This window comes from Nerophis ophidion, linkage group LG11 (assembly GCF_033978795.1).
Source record: "Nerophis ophidion isolate RoL-2023_Sa linkage group LG11, RoL_Noph_v1.0, whole genome shotgun sequence".
Classification (NCBI taxonomy): domain Eukaryota; kingdom Metazoa; phylum Chordata; class Actinopteri; order Syngnathiformes; family Syngnathidae; genus Nerophis; species Nerophis ophidion.
The window spans coordinates 37,663,986-37,680,597 of record NC_084621.1 but is presented as its reverse complement, the minus strand read 5'-3'; the positions used below and the strand labels follow the sequence as shown (position 1 = coordinate 37,680,597).

The 16,612-nt window shown below is 37.7% G+C and overlaps 1 protein-coding gene across 2 annotated transcripts in view; it reads left to right on the top strand.

Moving 5' to 3' along the window:
- Nucleotides 1-840: 840 nt before the first annotated feature.
- The window catches only part of osbpl3b (oxysterol binding protein-like 3b), a 109,018-nt gene continuing 93,246 nt past the window's right edge, over nt 841-16,612 (top strand). For both annotated transcript variants that reach the window (XM_061915823.1, XM_061915821.1), the window contains exon 1: nt 841-1,022. The gene's annotated coding sequence lies outside the window, so the exon portion shown is untranslated. The remainder of the gene's footprint in view (nt 1,023-16,612) is intronic.

The window sequence follows — 16,612 nt, the reverse complement described above, 5'->3', positions numbered from 1 at the left end:
AGTTAGATTTTTTGTGGACATGTTCCATAAATATTGATGTTAAAAATTTCTTTTTTTGTGAAGAAATGTTTAGAATTAAGTTCATGAATCCATATGGATCTCTATTACAATCCCCAAAGAGGGCACTTTAAGTTGATGATTACTCCTATGTGTAGAAATCTTTTTTTATAATTGAATCACTTGTTTATTTTTTAACAAGTTTTAAGTTATTTTTATACATATTTTTATCCAAATAGTTCAAGAAGGACCACTACAAATGAGCAATATTTTGCACTGTTATACAACTTAATAAATCAGAAACTGATAACATAGTGCTGTATTTTACTTCTTTATCTATTTTTTTCAACCAAAAATGCTTTGCTCTGATTAGGGGGTACTTGAATTAAAAAAATGTTCACAGGGGGTACATCACTGAAGAAAGGTTGAGAACCACTGCAATACAGGGTAACTCATCAAAAGTGGGACTACATTTATAAACTAAAATTACGGGATACTTTTTCCATTCAAGGGCATCCAGCATCTGCGATTCCGCAGTGTGGACTGCAGAGGGCAATATAACTTCATATTAGCGTCCCACTTTCATACGTCCAGCTCGCTCGTTTTTGTTATGTGCCTTTCCTCGTTAACAAGCCCACGTAGTAAGAATAAGTACATGAATATTTTCACCGATTTAGCGAGTGGACAGCTTTAGTTGCCGTGTATCATAACCTTCATTGGGAGTCCCCAAAATACGTCACGATAAAACACCAACGAGTCCAGCCACAAGCCCCGCCTCTATGACGTCACTGTAGTTCCTATCTCTAATTGGCTGCACGGGGCAGTGGGCAAATGAAGGGTTTTTTGTTTTGTTTTTTTAAATGAGTAGAAGCTCGGTTTATATGTGCGAGTCACGCTTCACGAGTGAGTCGGTTGTAATTATTCCAATTTTATTTCTCCAATGGCTGTCTATCGCTCTTAAAAACGCAATTAATTAATAATTCCGAAAACGTTATCACCTGAAAATCGCATCTGTAACTGTCAAGGTGAGTACTGTATCCTCTTTTTTTCTTCTTTTCTTCTTATTTCGCGGCATTGCTTCCGGTTTAAAAAAGACAAGCACAAAGTTGATTATTGTGTCATTTAGCAGACACGCCGCACGCCTTTTCACCACATCACACCGAAGCTTCGAGTAAAGCGCTGTTAATTAAAGAGAGTGGTCGCGCTGAGATGCCCAGTGAAGTGAGTATGACGTCACAGGCACTACTGGTACTACAGCTGGGGCGAAAGTAAAGACATATTTCACGTCTCTTTGGATTAGTCATGTGCACACGGCATCATTTTTAAACGCTCTACACAACTTTTAAAGTCAGAACAGACAGATCAGTGTTGCCCTGGCTGACGTACTCAGATGCTGGAATGTTATGTTTTTGGGGGGTTGTAAAGTTGAACAGTGAGGCCTTTCAGGTGGTGCTGGTCAGGTGCTGTTTACATGATATACCTGTGTGAAGTTGCTGGCTGCCTTATAATTGCAAATATCAAAATACCACTGCCATACCTTATTTCAAAACACAGTTTCTTACTAGTGACGTCATCCATTATATTTATATAGCGCTTTTCTCTAGTGACTCAAAGCGCTTTACATAGTGAAACACAATATCTAAGTTACATGTAAACCTGTGTGGGTGGCACTGAGAGCAGGTGGGTAAAGTTTCTTGCCCAAGGACACAACAGCAGTGAATAGGATGGCGGAAGCAGGGATCAAACCTGGAACCCTCAAGTTGCTGGCACGGCTGCGCTACCAACCGAGCTATACCGCCTCAAAATCGCCCCTAACTTGTCCCATACGTTTGTGCTGGTTTGTGCTGCAAACATTTTTCGTCTAATTGTTATAGTTTTTATTATTCAATCATAACCAGCCACATAACATAAAAAGTATAGAAACATTTTTTCCAGCACAAACATGGTGCAAACGATTGGGATGAGTTTGGAGAGAATTTGACAAGGGGCAGGTGTGGTTATGAATTATAACACGTTCATAGAATAGAATAGAATAGAATAGAAAGTACTTTATTGATCCCTGGGGCAAATTCAGCACCACAGTTCGCTCACAATAGAGAATAAATACTATACAGCACTATTCACATGTGAATAATATAAACATATTATACATATATTTTGGGCTGGGCGATACAGCCTTTTTTTAATATCTCGATATTTTAGGCCATGTCTTGCTACATGATATATATCTCGATATTTTGCCTTAGCCTTGAATTAAAATTTGAAACATATAGTCACAGCAGTATGATGATTCTATGTGTCTAAATTTAAACATTCTTGTTCATACTGCATTAATATATGCTCATTTTAAACTTTCATGCAGAGAGGGAAATCACAACTAAGTCAATTGACCAAAAGTGTATTTATTAAACAGTTATTAAGCAGTGGCACAAACATTCATATCATTTCAAAACAGAAAGTGCAAGATTGTCAGAGACATTTTAAAACAAGCTATTAGTCCAATTTTGAGCATGATGTCCCTAAGATGACATATCAAAACAACACTAAATTAAAGTGTACTTTTTGTACAGAACGCCACTACAATAGTTAAAAACAAATGAAGTGCACTTTTGTGCATGATGTCACACAATATATTCCAATAAGTGTCACATTAAAAAAGAGCTGCATATCAAATAGTATATGTTCTGCGGCAGTGGTCCCCAACCTTTGTGTAGCTGCGGACCGGTCAACCCTTGAAAATTTGTCCCACGGACCAGGGGGGGGTTTCATAAAGAAATACAATCGTGTGTGCTTACGGACTGTATCCTTGCAGACTGTATTGATCTATATTGATATATAATGTATATATTGTGTTTTTTATGTTGATTTAATAATTTGAAAAAACAAAAACTGCGATGAGGTGGCGACTTGTCCAGGGTGTACCCCGCCTTCCGCCCGAGTGTAGCTGAGATAGGCGCCAGCGCCCCCCGCGACCCCAAAAAAGGGAATAAGCGGTAGAAAATGGATGGATAGAAAAACCAAAACAAAAATGTTTTTTCTTTTTTTTTTAATTTCTTGTCGCCCGGTGGTTGGGGACCACTGTTCTACGGTGTTGATGTGGAAATAGCTGCTTTGGCATTTTGTAGGTGTGGCACCCAACGGAGAAGTTGACATGCACAGTTTGAAGCACTCTTCATTCTCTAGCAGGGTGGCTTTTCAAATGATGCTACAAATTAGCAGTGCTGCCTGCTACTTTTGGTAGCAACACTTCTGCTATATAAATGTTTAACATGTTCCCGCTTGAAGCCAAACCACCGCCAGACGATGAACCCTGTGCTGTTTTTCTTTGGAGTTAATTCTTCCTTCATTTGTTACCAGATTCACATCTTCTTTCTCTCGTATTACCACTCGCAACACACTGTTAGCATCACAGCTAATGTTACCCATGTCGCTACCTCTCTGCTCGGGGAGGGCGTGTGACGTTGCACACGTGACAGTATGTGACGTATGTCAGAAGGTGCGCTTGTTTTAAGTCTCTGTGAGAAGGAGAGACAAGAAAGAGGTGGAAACGCATGCAATTTAATGCCCGCAGCTAAAAGCAACTGCGTGACAACGCATACTTGAATATCACTGTATAGTCATTTTGTATATCGCACAGAGACAAACCCGCGATATATCGAGTATATCGATATATCGCCCAGCCCTACATAGATTCTACATTTAAGTGCAGTCAAGAAGGAACATATGCACTAGGGCTGCGAATCTTTGGGTGTCCCACGATTCGATTCAATATCGATTCTTGGGGTTGTGATTCGATTATAAATACATTTTTTCGATTCAACGCGATTCTTGATTCAAAAACGATATTTTTCCGATTCAAAACAATTCTGTATTCATTCAATACATTTCAGCAGCATCTACCCCAGTCTGCTGACATGCTAGCAGAGTAGTAGATTTTTTTTTTTAAGTTTTTATAATTGTAAAGGACAATGGTTTATCAACTGATTGCAATAATGTAAATGTGTTTTAACTAGGAAACAAACCAAAAATATGACTTATTTTATCTTTGTGAAAATATTGGACAATGTGTGTTGTCAAGCTTATGAGATGCGATGCAAGTGTAAGCCACTGTGACACTATTGTTCTTTTTTTTTTTTTTTTATAAATATCTAATGATAATGTCAATGAGGGATTTTTATCACTGCTATGCTGAAATTATAACTAATATTGATACTGTTGTTGATAATATTCATTTTTGTTTCACTACTTTTGGTTTTGTTCTGTGTCGTGTTTGTGTCCCCTCTCAATTGCGCTGTTTATTACAGTTCTGAGTGTTGCTGGGTCAGGTCTGGTTTTGGAATTGGATTGCATTGTTATGGTATTGCTGTGTATTGTTTTGTTGGATTGATAACAAACAAAAAAAAAATTGATTTAAAAAAAAAAAGATAATCGATTCTGAACCGCACAACGTGAGAATGGCGATTCAAATTCGAATCGATTTTTCCCACACCCCTAATATGCACTGTACAGTCAGATGGCTGTCGGTATGAATGTGAACGTGCTCATTCTCTCCGCCAGGTCCGAGTGTAGTGGGTGGGAGGTGTTGTCCATAATGGCTGGGAGCTTTGCTATACTTCTCCTCTCTGACACCACCACCAGAGAGTCTAACTCCACTTCCACCACGTTACTGGCCTTCTTTACCAGCTTGTCCAGCCTGTTTGCGTCCCTCGCTCTCGGCCCGCTGTCCCAGCAGGCCACGGCGTACAATAAGGCGCCCGCCACCACCGACTCGTAGAACATCTTCATCATCTTTGTCCAGACATTGAAGGATCCTAGCCTCCTGAGGAAGTAGAGGCGGCTCTGTCCCTTTTTGTAGAGATAATGATTTGCACTTCAATAATGACGTGCAAACCATGAAACGTTAGCAACAATAAAACGATAATAGACAACAAAAATTCCGCACAAATCAGAACAAACATACTGTAGCGCAAATGATTGGGACAGTTTTTAATAAATGTTTAATTTTTAATTATAAAACATTTATATCATAAACCTGTAATAGTTAATGACATCCATCCATCGATCCATTTTCTACCGCTTTTCCCTGTCGGGGTCGCAGGTGGTGCTGGAGCCTGTCTCAGATGCATTCAGGCAGAAGGCAGTGTACACCCTGGATAAGTCGCCACCTCAGACAACATTCACACTCACATTCACACACTAGGGCCAATTTAGTGTTGCCAATCAACCTATACCCAGGTGCATGTCTTTGGAGGTGGGAGGAAGCCTGAGTACCCGGAGGGAACCCACGCAGTCACGGGGAGGACATGCAAACTCCACACAGAAAGATCCTGAGCCCTGTATTGAACCCAAGACCTTCCTTTTGTGAGGCACACAAACTAACCCCTGTTCCACTGTGCTGCCCCAGTTAATTACATACAAACTATAATAGTTAACAACATGAACACTAAAATAGCTATCCCAAAAAATTGCACAACAAACCAATGGAAAACGTTTGGCGAGATTTTGACATAGGCCTGTTATAAATTAATTAAGTGGTAATAACATAAAAAACGTAAAATGCTAATAACACAAAAATTATAATAGTTAGACAGACAAAATGGTTTAGCACAAACATAGTGCAAAACATTTGGGACAAGTTTGGGGAGATTCAGACAGGTCTGAGGGGCTGGTAAGGAATAATAACACAATAAACACGACAAAAAAAGGTTTGCAGCCCAAACAGTTGGGACTGATTTAGGGAGATTTTGACAAGGTGGGGGTGCTGGTTAAAACTTAATAAAACATTAACATAGACAAAAAAATTTGCAGCACAAACCAGCACTGTCAAATAGAATAAGTCTGAGGATATTTGGGCACGGTTGGGGAGCCAGTTATGAATAAGAAAGCAATAACACACAAAATATCAAATGTTAATAATATAAAAACTATATAGTAGATACAAATAATTTGCAATACAAACAAATGAGAAAAGTTTGGGTAGATTTTGACAAGGTGTGTGGGCTTGCTGATGTCGCTAGTCAGAAAATGTATTTCGGAATAACATAAACATCCTAACAGCCGAAACGAATAGCAGTGCTATTTCAAAATTTACAATGTGAGTGGGACCAACTTCACACAGCATGTATGGTCCTTATTGATGCAGGATTTAACGTGAAGCCAGTTTCAGCCTCGAATGATGCAGAACTGGTTTGTCTATTTCGAAAGGGTTCTTTAGACAAGATGTGTATTTAAAAGTAAGGTTTACTCTCATGAGGAATTAGAGATTAGCACCCATTCTCTAACTTCATTTGGTCTTTAGCAATTAATTCCGGTGGAGAAGATTAGTGGCTGCTGAAGATTAAGAGGTGGAGTTATTTTTGGTGTCTATCCTCAACACTAGAATTTATTTTTCTACATGAATAATGATTTTGGAATGCATGAAAAAGTATATAGCACAACACAGCGACAATAGAGGCAATGCTTTCATAGCGTAGTGCTTCTCAATTATTTTCTGGTACAACCCCTTGGGAAAAAGAAAACATTTTGTACCCCCCTCCCCCCGATTCTGCTGCGGGTATCGTTTGTCTATAAAAATGTTGTAAGTACACCTTTGCATAGTATTGTATCCTTATTAACATGAAAGAAAACAAAAAAAATATATAGATCAAATTACAATAAATAAAAACCTTATGAACATTGTTTTTAGTCTGTAAAAGAAAATATTTGAAGTGCATCAATTAGCCTGAAATAAAAAAAAAAGTTATTTAAACTGTATTAGATACTGACATTTTTTTGATAAACCCAATAAATAATGATAAATTCAAATTGATCAGCTACATTAACACAATATATAAAAAACATTAAGCAACTAAACAAAAATGAGTCAAACAATTTGTGCTGTTTTTTCTTTTCTGTGAGGAAGTCAGAATTAATGGTTACAATGAGCACGTTTTGTAGTGCACAGCCTTTCGAAGAAGGGTTTGAAGCATGATACTGATAAGGCATTTACCTGGGGTCTCATACACACACACACACGCACGCATGCACGCACACACACACACACACTCACACACACACACACACACACACACGCACACACATATCCCGGCATGCTTTAGGTTGCCAGCGAACATTTTTGTTATTAACATCCTCGCCATTAGTCAGTGTAGCAAAGGTTACAGTGAACCCCATACGATCTGACCAAAACATCTAGTCTTAATCGCTAGGATTAGTTTACAGCTAGAGATGGACATCATTTTGTTGTAGTGGTTTGTGATTAAGGGCTGTATAAACAATCTTTAATTGATTTATTGATTTTCCAACCATGAGATGGAAGAAAGTGAGTATGAAGGACAGTGCTGTGAAGAAGAACTGGAGGATATTAATTGAATTAAAGAAAGAAATAATCAAAAACAGACTTTGTGAAGCAATTTGAGCCTACAAGTGCTAGTCTGCACCATACTGAAGCAGAATGAATCTATCGACAGCCGCAAATGTTCAAATAATATCCAAACAATGGACATTTATCCATTAAATTATTTAAAAGCTGCTGATGGTGTGTTTGGCGGAGAGGGAGCTGTAAGTATAGGTACCGTAGACGTCCACTCTCCAAGGTGATTAATTTATATCATAAAACTACTTTAGTTGTTATTTAGGAGTGAAACGGTACACAAAAATTTTGGTTCGGTACATACCTCGGTTTAGAAGTCACAGTTCGGTTCATTTTCAGTCCAGTAAGAAATCAACAAAATATGCATTTTTTGGTTATCTATTTACCAAATTTGTAAAGAATGGCTTTATCCTTTTAACATTGGGAACACTATAATAATTCTGCCCACGTTAATCCACATTAAACTACCTCAAGTTGTTGCTGTGATTAAATAAAATTACAAAACCTTTCTTCTAAATATAAAAAGTGCAACATTAAACAGTTTCAAGTCAACTCATCAAGCTTTATTTATTACAGCATTTGGGAAGCCTGTAGTTGACTTTATTATGTAAATGTTATATTTTTATCAACATGTGATAGCAGGGACCCTGCCATTCAAAACTAGGCTGCTACTAATGATTAATGTAACTATAGCTGAAAAAATAGTACAAAAGCAATAGGTGAGATTATTAATCCCTGAACATCATGGAGTTCAATAAAATAACAGACAGGGCTTTGCTGCCCCTAACACACACACACACACACACACATGCGCGCACACACGCACACGCGCACACACACACACACACTCACAAACACCACAAAATGAGCTAACGTTACGCTAAAAGCTAATTAGCCTTCATCTCAAGCCAGAAATGTGAGCTAGCTGAGCTGCAGTTTAAGTTTCCAGAAGGTCAACGGGCTCATAGTGATGATTGTAATAGTTGTGACTGGGAAGTGTTTTTTATAATTTGGGGAGAGTTCGCTGCTCCCCTGCTAAACGAATATCTGCTCGACGCTGAAGCATGGACTACATCGCTCTGAATACGCACTGCTGATTGGCTTTGTATGTAACCAATCAGATGGTTGTGTGGGCGGGACAATGCTTGCTGCTCAGACAGAGGCAGAAAGAAGAGCAGCTTGTGAAGACTTTTGCTTACAAACTCGTCCGGTACGCCCGCGTGCCGAACCGAAACCCCCGTACCGAAACGGTTCAATACAAATACACGTACCGTTACACCCCTATTGTTATTAGTACACTCTATTGTGTTGTTTTTTATACAATTTTTCTTATCTAAAAGTTTTTTTGTTTTTTTTAAAAGGCACAATACATGTTAAAATGTTTTGGAGGTTGAGCAGGCACCACCAATTAATTAGATTTCAATTAATTCCAATAGAAGACCTTCATTTGAGATACAAGTGTTTTAAGTTAAGAGCCCCATCACAGTACCAATTAAGCTTGTAGCTTGAGGTACTACTACATTATTGTAGAACTGCAAAAGCGCCTAGAAAAGAGACCTACACGAGACTGTCTCCAAATAGTATTTAATCTTTAAAAAAAAAAAATTGTGAATCCAAATGATGATCTGGATCACCGCCAAAATCGAATCCCTTTTTCCCTATCCCATTTCTGACATTTCCTGAAAGTTTAATGCAAATCCACCCATAACTTTTTAAGCTATGTTGCTAACCCACAGACTAACAAACAAACCCCAGCGAATCGATAAATAAAATTGCCAAGTGCGTTCGTGTTTGTTTTGTTCGTCTATCGCTTCCAAAGGCTGTTAGAGGGTTCACTTTTTGTGAGGTTTACTGATTTAAAAGCAGCATTGCACTGTGGTGGGACATTAGCCGCTAGCGAGGACACTACAGTGCATTGAGGATGCGTTGTTCGCGTGTCACTGTTGATATAGAATGTGTCATCAACATGCATTGTCACGAGACTAGGGCTTTGCGATATATCGATTTACTCGATATATCGCGGGTTTGTCTCTGTGCGATATAGAAAATGACTATATCGTGATATTCGAGTATACGTTCTCACGCAGTTGCTTTTAGCTGCTGTTATTACACTACAGGCTCTTCCCACTCTTTCTTGTCTCTCCTTCTCCCAGACCACTCTGTTGTCTCTCCTTCTCTCAGACAGCAAGCGCACCTTCTTACATATGTCACATACGTATACGCCCTCACGGAGCAGACAGGTAGCAGCATGGGTAACGTTAACTGTGATGCTAGCGGAGCCGTGCGAGTGGTAATACAGAGAGAGAAGGTGCGAATCTCGTAACAAATGAAGAATTAATTCCCAAGTAAAACAGCAGGTTGTCCATTGTCTGGCGGTGGTTTGGCTTCAAGTGGAAATATGTTGAACAGACAACTTTAATTTGTCAAGTGTGGGGGACAAGCGTTGCTACAAAAAGTAGTATTACTGCTAATATGGAGCATTATTTGAAAAGTCACCTGCTACAGAATGAAGAGTGATTACTCCACATGTTAACATCTCCATTCGGTGCCACACGCCCACACAATCAAAATGCCTAGGCAACCATTTCCAGATCAAGACCGTATAGCCAACAACAAAAGGAGATAATGTCCGCAGTAACGTACCACATAGTGAAGGACGAACACTATTTGAGTTTCTATTATGTAGCTCATTTTTATTTGACAGTTATTGAAATATCTTGTGTGACATCATGCACAAAAGTGCACTGTATTTGTTTTAAACTATGTAGTGGTGTTCTGTACAAAAAGTGCACTTTAATTTTGTGTTGTTTTGATATGTCTTTTTCGTGACATCATGCACAAAAGTGCATGAATAGCTTTTTTTAAAATGTCTCTGACAATCATGCACTTTCTGTTTTGGAAATGACGTGAATGTTTGTGCCACTGCTTAATAACTGTTTAATAAATACAGTTTTGGTCAATTTACTTAGTTGTGATTTCCTTCTCTGCATGAAATTTTAAAATGAGCATATATTAATGCAGTAGAACAAGAATGTTTTAATTTAGACACATAGAATTATCCTACTGGTGTAATTATATGTATCAAGTTTTAATTCAAGGCCAAGGCAAAATACCGAGATCTATATCGTGTATTGCGACATGGCCTAAAAATATTGAGATATTAAAAAAAATAAGCCATATCGCCCAGCCCTACACGATATTATTAAAGTTCTATCGTCAGCCAAGATTATATCGTATATCATCTACAAACCCCGTTTCCATATGAGTTGGGAAATTGTGTTATATTAAATATAAACAGAATACAATGATTTGCAAATCCTTTTAAACCCATATTCAATTGAATGCACTACAAAGACAAGATATTTGATGTCCAAACTCATCAACTTAATTTTTGTTTTTTGCAAATAATAATTAACTTAGAATTTCATGGCTGCAAGACGTGCCAAAGTAGTTGGGAAAAAGCATGTTCGCCACTGTGTTACATCACCTTTTCTTTTAACAACACTCAATAAACGTTTGGGAACTGAGGAAACTAATTGTTGAAGCTTTGAAAGTGGAATTCTTTCCCATTTTTGTTTTAAGTAGAGCTTCAGTCGTTCAACAGTCCGGGGTCTCCGCTGTCGTATTTTACGCTTCATAATGCGCCACACATTTTCCATAGGAGACAGGTCTGGACTGCAGGCGGGCCAGGAAAGTACCCGCACTTTTTTACTACGAAACCACGCTGTTGTAACATGTGGGTTGGCATTGTCTTGCTAAAATAAGCAGGGGTGTCCATGATAACGTTGCTTGGATGACAACATATGTTGCTCCAAAACCTGTATGGACCTTTCAGCATTAATGGTGCCTTCACAGATGTGTAAGTTACCCATGCCTTGGGCACTAATACACCTCCATAGCATCACAGATGCTGGCTTTTGAACTTTGCGCCTTTAACAATCCGGATGGTTATTTTCTTCTTTGTTCCGGAGGACACCACGTCCAGAGTTTCCAAATATAATTTGAAATGTGGACTCGTCAGACCACAGAACACTTTTCCACTTTGCATCAGTCCATCTTAGATGAGCTCGGGCCCAGGCGTTTCTGGGTGTTGTTGATAAATGGGTTTTGCTTCACATAGTATAGTTTTAACTTGCATTTACAGATGCAGCGACCAACTGTAGTTACTGACAGTGGTTTTATTAAGTGTTCCTGAGCCCATGTGGTGATATCCTTTACACACTGATGTCGGTTTTTGATGCAGTACCGCCTGAGGGATCAAAGGTCCGTAATGTCATCGCTTACGTGCAGTGATTTCTCCAGATTGTCTGAACCTTTTGATGATTTTACAAAACGTAGATGGTAAAATCCCTAAATTCCTTGCAATAGCTTGTTGAGAAATGTTGTTCTAAAACTGTTCGACAATTTGCTTACAAATTTGTGACCCTCGCCCCATCCTTGTTTGTGAATTACTTAGCATTTCATGGAAGCTGCTTTTATACCCAATAATGGCACCCACCTGTTCCCAATTAGCCTGCACACCTGTGGGATGTTCCAAATAAGTGTTTGATGAGCATTCCTCAACTTATCAGTATTTATTGCCACCTTTCCCGACTACTTTGTCACGTGTTGGTGGCATCAAATTCTAAAGTTAATGATTATTTGCAAAAAAAAATAGTTTATCAATTTGTACATCAAATATGTTGTATTGGTAGCATATTCAACTGAATATGAGTTGAAAAGGATTTGCAAATCATTGTATTCCGTTTATATTTACATCTAACACAATTTCCCAACCCATATGGAAATGTTTTTTTTTATATTGTACAACCCTACTTTGCAGCAGTTCAAGACCCCTAAGTGTTAACCCAATTCAGTGTTTTGTTTTTTTTGCTCCACTGCAGTCTTGAACGATTTTATGCGTAACACTGATCCAGCTGTGTATTTGCTTCCTCTTTGGTGTTGTGTTTAAAAACACAGCAGTGCCAAAGCTGTGACAACCAAGCAACTGTGGAGTTGACGGCATGCGCTCAAAGCAAATTTAGTTCAAAAGTGTGCAATCTGGCACAATCAGTGTGTTTAGGATGATGTGTTTGTAGACACCATGTTTCATTTCCTTGGAAATTTACAATTCAAGTTATTTATCCGCTGGGGACCGTGCCAACACTCAGCTTCCTCCTTTAATGACCGCCGGGCACAGCATTCTGCCAGGAAGTTCTCTTTTTTTTGGCACAAATTGTCGACCCCCGTGGAGTTGTTTATAATAAAATCCACTATCAGAATCAGTGGAAACATACATTACAACTTGTTTTAAGGTGTGTCGTGATGAATTTACCAGGCTTACCTTTATTTGGACTCCCATAATGACATCATTTGTCATTGGGGATACAATTATGTTTGTGTGCAGCGTCACACACAACTTAAGTTTTCCAGGGGGGGTTGGAGTAAAAGTCAATGATTGTGAGATCAGGATAAAGGTAACGATAAATTATTGAAAAAAGATATTGCAGAAACTCAGATAAGGGACATGCCTTATTCTATTGGAAGTAGGGATGTAACGACAAACGGTAATAATGATAAACACAGTAAAACTCCCGATGGTTAGTACTACTGTTGTAAATTTGAATTATCGAAAAACCATGTTTGAACTCACAGACTGACTGGCGCCAGCTTGCTAGCTTAAATACTGCCATGAAAACAAGAGTTATCAGTGTATTTCCCTATTGAAAAAACATATACCCCAATCTAAACTTATATCAACACTAAGCACATTGAATTTTCAAGCTGGGCTCTCTTAGAACAGTGTTTTTCAATTCGTTTGAGGACCACCAAACTTAGAAGGACGCCACAACCCCCACCAGAAACAATAAATATTGAACCATAGATTTTATTTGTTGTGCACTTTTAATAAAATTAAATCTTGATGTCAAACCGTACAAACCAATATTTAAAACAATAAAAAGCTTAGCCATTAAAACAGATAAAATACTACGACTGAAACACTATCAGTGAAGCACAATAAATACATGCAAAATAACAGTGTCTATTTATTTCAGTTATTTTTAAAAAAGATAGAAAAAAAGCTGGTTGAAAGTGTGTGTACAAATACTTTTTGAGCTCATTCAACTTAATAGTGATAACCCTAATTTTGGTCACGATAACGGTGAAATAAAATTTACATATCGTTACTTCCCTACTCATATTAAATTTCATGTTGTTCTTTATATCGTTAACTAGTTGGGACTGAATCAACGACGCCTCAGATGACTTAACTCATAAGACATGGTTTCTAATTATGAACGTAAACTAACGATAAGACGTTAAAAACAAGCAATTTTGAAGAAAACATTCTCAAATGTCACTGTGTTATGCTTTCAATATCAAAGCACAACTATAGTCGCTATATATTTTTTGGGGTGTGGGACAAATTAATCTCTCTGCTCCTGGGGGTGGGGGTTCTACTCTTGTGTCTGACAAGAAGAAAATATGTGCTTTGTTGGTGAGCAAAGTATACAATTGAGTGTACTCTTGGTGGGTGTGTTGCGGATGATCTACTAAGACTGCGTGTACAATTGATGACAAGTTCAAAAATGGTGCAGACTGCCCTATTTAAATGAGAATTTTTGCCCCATTTTCCTCGCGATCACGCTGTCCAACATGTGGGGCTTTGCAATGTTGTTAAACAAACAGCTCACATCCATAATCTGTTACACCTTTTCTGCAATATAGAATCACAATTTGTACAACAGAGACTCAAGAAAACGCATATTGCAAGACATTTTTTCATAAAGGTAGCATTTTAATATTTCCCAAATTAAAAAATAAACAACATTATAAAAAAACACCATATCTAAAAATATATAATAAAACAAAAAAATATTAAAATTATATTGCTGAATAGAATAGACATATCTATATTTTTTATTAATGACAGTTCAAATACATGTTGACACCCACACGTATGACAAAGGATTGTTTATCCAGCTGTCTTTGCAGAGCGGTTGCCTCCTTTCTCACAGCCATGTGTTTAACTGTGTCAGTTTGCACTTACATTTCTAAGTAAAGACACAAACTAGCGACTGCAGAACTGTTTTAGTCTTGATAAATCACATTGTGCGTCATTTCTTCCCAGTATTGTGGCCCTTCTGCTAATCAGCATAAGTTCTGCATAAGGGATGCATCGGTTTCTAATTGGGTCAGTCCTGGAAGACCGACAAGATTCCGGACAAATGAAATGGCTATCGGTATTTTTTTTTTTTTAATCCAGATGACTTTCGGAATTATGACCTGCTGTCACATTTCACTTTCAGGTTCACTGCTGCAACGCAAAAAACTAGACTTGGGTGAAATCTGATAATTAGCTTGGATTATTCACAAATAAGAAAGCAACACCACACCAAAGTTTGTAACACAACAATATTTCCTCCTTAAAGTTCCCTCAAAGTCACATACGCTAAAAAGAGTTAGTGTCAGTCTGAAGTGAACGTGCTTTACTTACTTACTGCCACTATCGCTCGGCCAGGGTCTCCTAAAGACCCCAAAACCTCATTTAAAACCCTGAGAGACCTGGCATTGCAGGCTCTAGCCCCCAGACTCTGGAAGGACTTGCACCAGTGCTTCCGTGAGCTTGACTGTATCGACTCTTTTAAAAAAACATTTGAAGACTTCATTTTTTAGAAAAGCTTTTAGTTCATGGACTTTGTAATTTTTCATCCAATTTTTTTATGTTCTATTATTTTTAAGATGTTGCCCCTCTACATTTATTTAAATGTCCTCTTAAACTATGGCACTTTATTTAGAATTGTGTTTTTTGTGTGTTTTTGTTAACTTAAGAGTTGAGCATAGCTGAAAGTTTTAAAAAAAAAAGATTAGATATTACATTTTACTTTCTTATATCATTTTCAAAGCTTTTTATTTTTTCTTATCACAAAACACGTCTTAAGTTGGGATCCTGTTATGCAAAACCCATTTTTCCTACTTGTTATACCTGTTTTTGTGTATTTGGGATCCCAATCAGTCCTGGAAATTGAAAAACAAGTCATCGTGGAAATATTGAGTTATGTCAATTATTATTTCCATTTGTGGGTTAGTTTATGGGCCAAACATAATCAGGATATAATTTTTGATCCACGACATTTGTGTTAGTTTAGGGATGTTGTCTATTTTGAATTGAGTGTTGCAGTAAGACATTGGATGATATTGGATACATACGTCTGAGGGCACATGTGTACATTGTTTGAGTATTAAAAATGAAATTGTGATATTTAAGACATTTCATATTCCTACAAAAAAAACTTCTGTGCTACAAAAAAATTATGTACTACTGATTTTTTTCATATGGTAGCACCAGTGCAACTGGTGAAAAAGCTAAGCGTATAGCACTGATATGGAAGGTAATCTAATAATCCATGAATTTGCTATGAAACGAGATAACATCAGCTGACAGGTCTTTAGTCGTCGTGTGACGTCACTTGATGGCACCGCCTTTGCCTGGCACCAAAACACACCTTGCTTAAAAGCCCACCCAACTAACGTGCTGATTGATTGTATTGGTTTACAGCATATGTGATTATTTTATATTATATATCATGTAAAAGGGTTGTGCTTTGCACATGAATGCCATACATAATAATATTATAGAAACACACTGATGGATCTGTGTGGTCTTTACGAAATGATGACATAAGAACTGTATGGCACCTTGCAGTGCAAACATAGTTGACATGTGTAAGACTTAAAAAGCAGGTGTTGGCGAAAAAAAACTACCTACTGTGAGATGTTACATGATATTGGCTAATAAAAATGGTAATACATTTGATTTTTTTCACATCTTTATTAATACCAATTACATATACTATAGTACTGAAAAGATACCGATGAATATCGGTATCAGTAAGGAATATGGATATTGGCATCTTGAGGTGTAAATCTTTGGGCACCTAACAATTAAATCCAATTCCTAGGGTGCGATTTGATCCAGAATCGATTTTCAATTCAAACGATTTTCGCAATGTATTTTTTGGTTTAATAATTATAATGTAACTTTTTCAGGTTAGAGAAGCGGGTTCTGGTTGCATAGAGATTGCCTAAAAATTGTTTTATTTTTCCATCAGTTTTTAAAAATTGGGAATCGACTTGGAATCGGGATGAATAAACACACAAACCTTTAGTAGATCAGGCCTTACTTTGTTGTGCACATTGAACTACTTGACATAAGTCCCTGTGGATTTATTGTACACTGTTAATTAGGGGTGTAACGGTACGTGT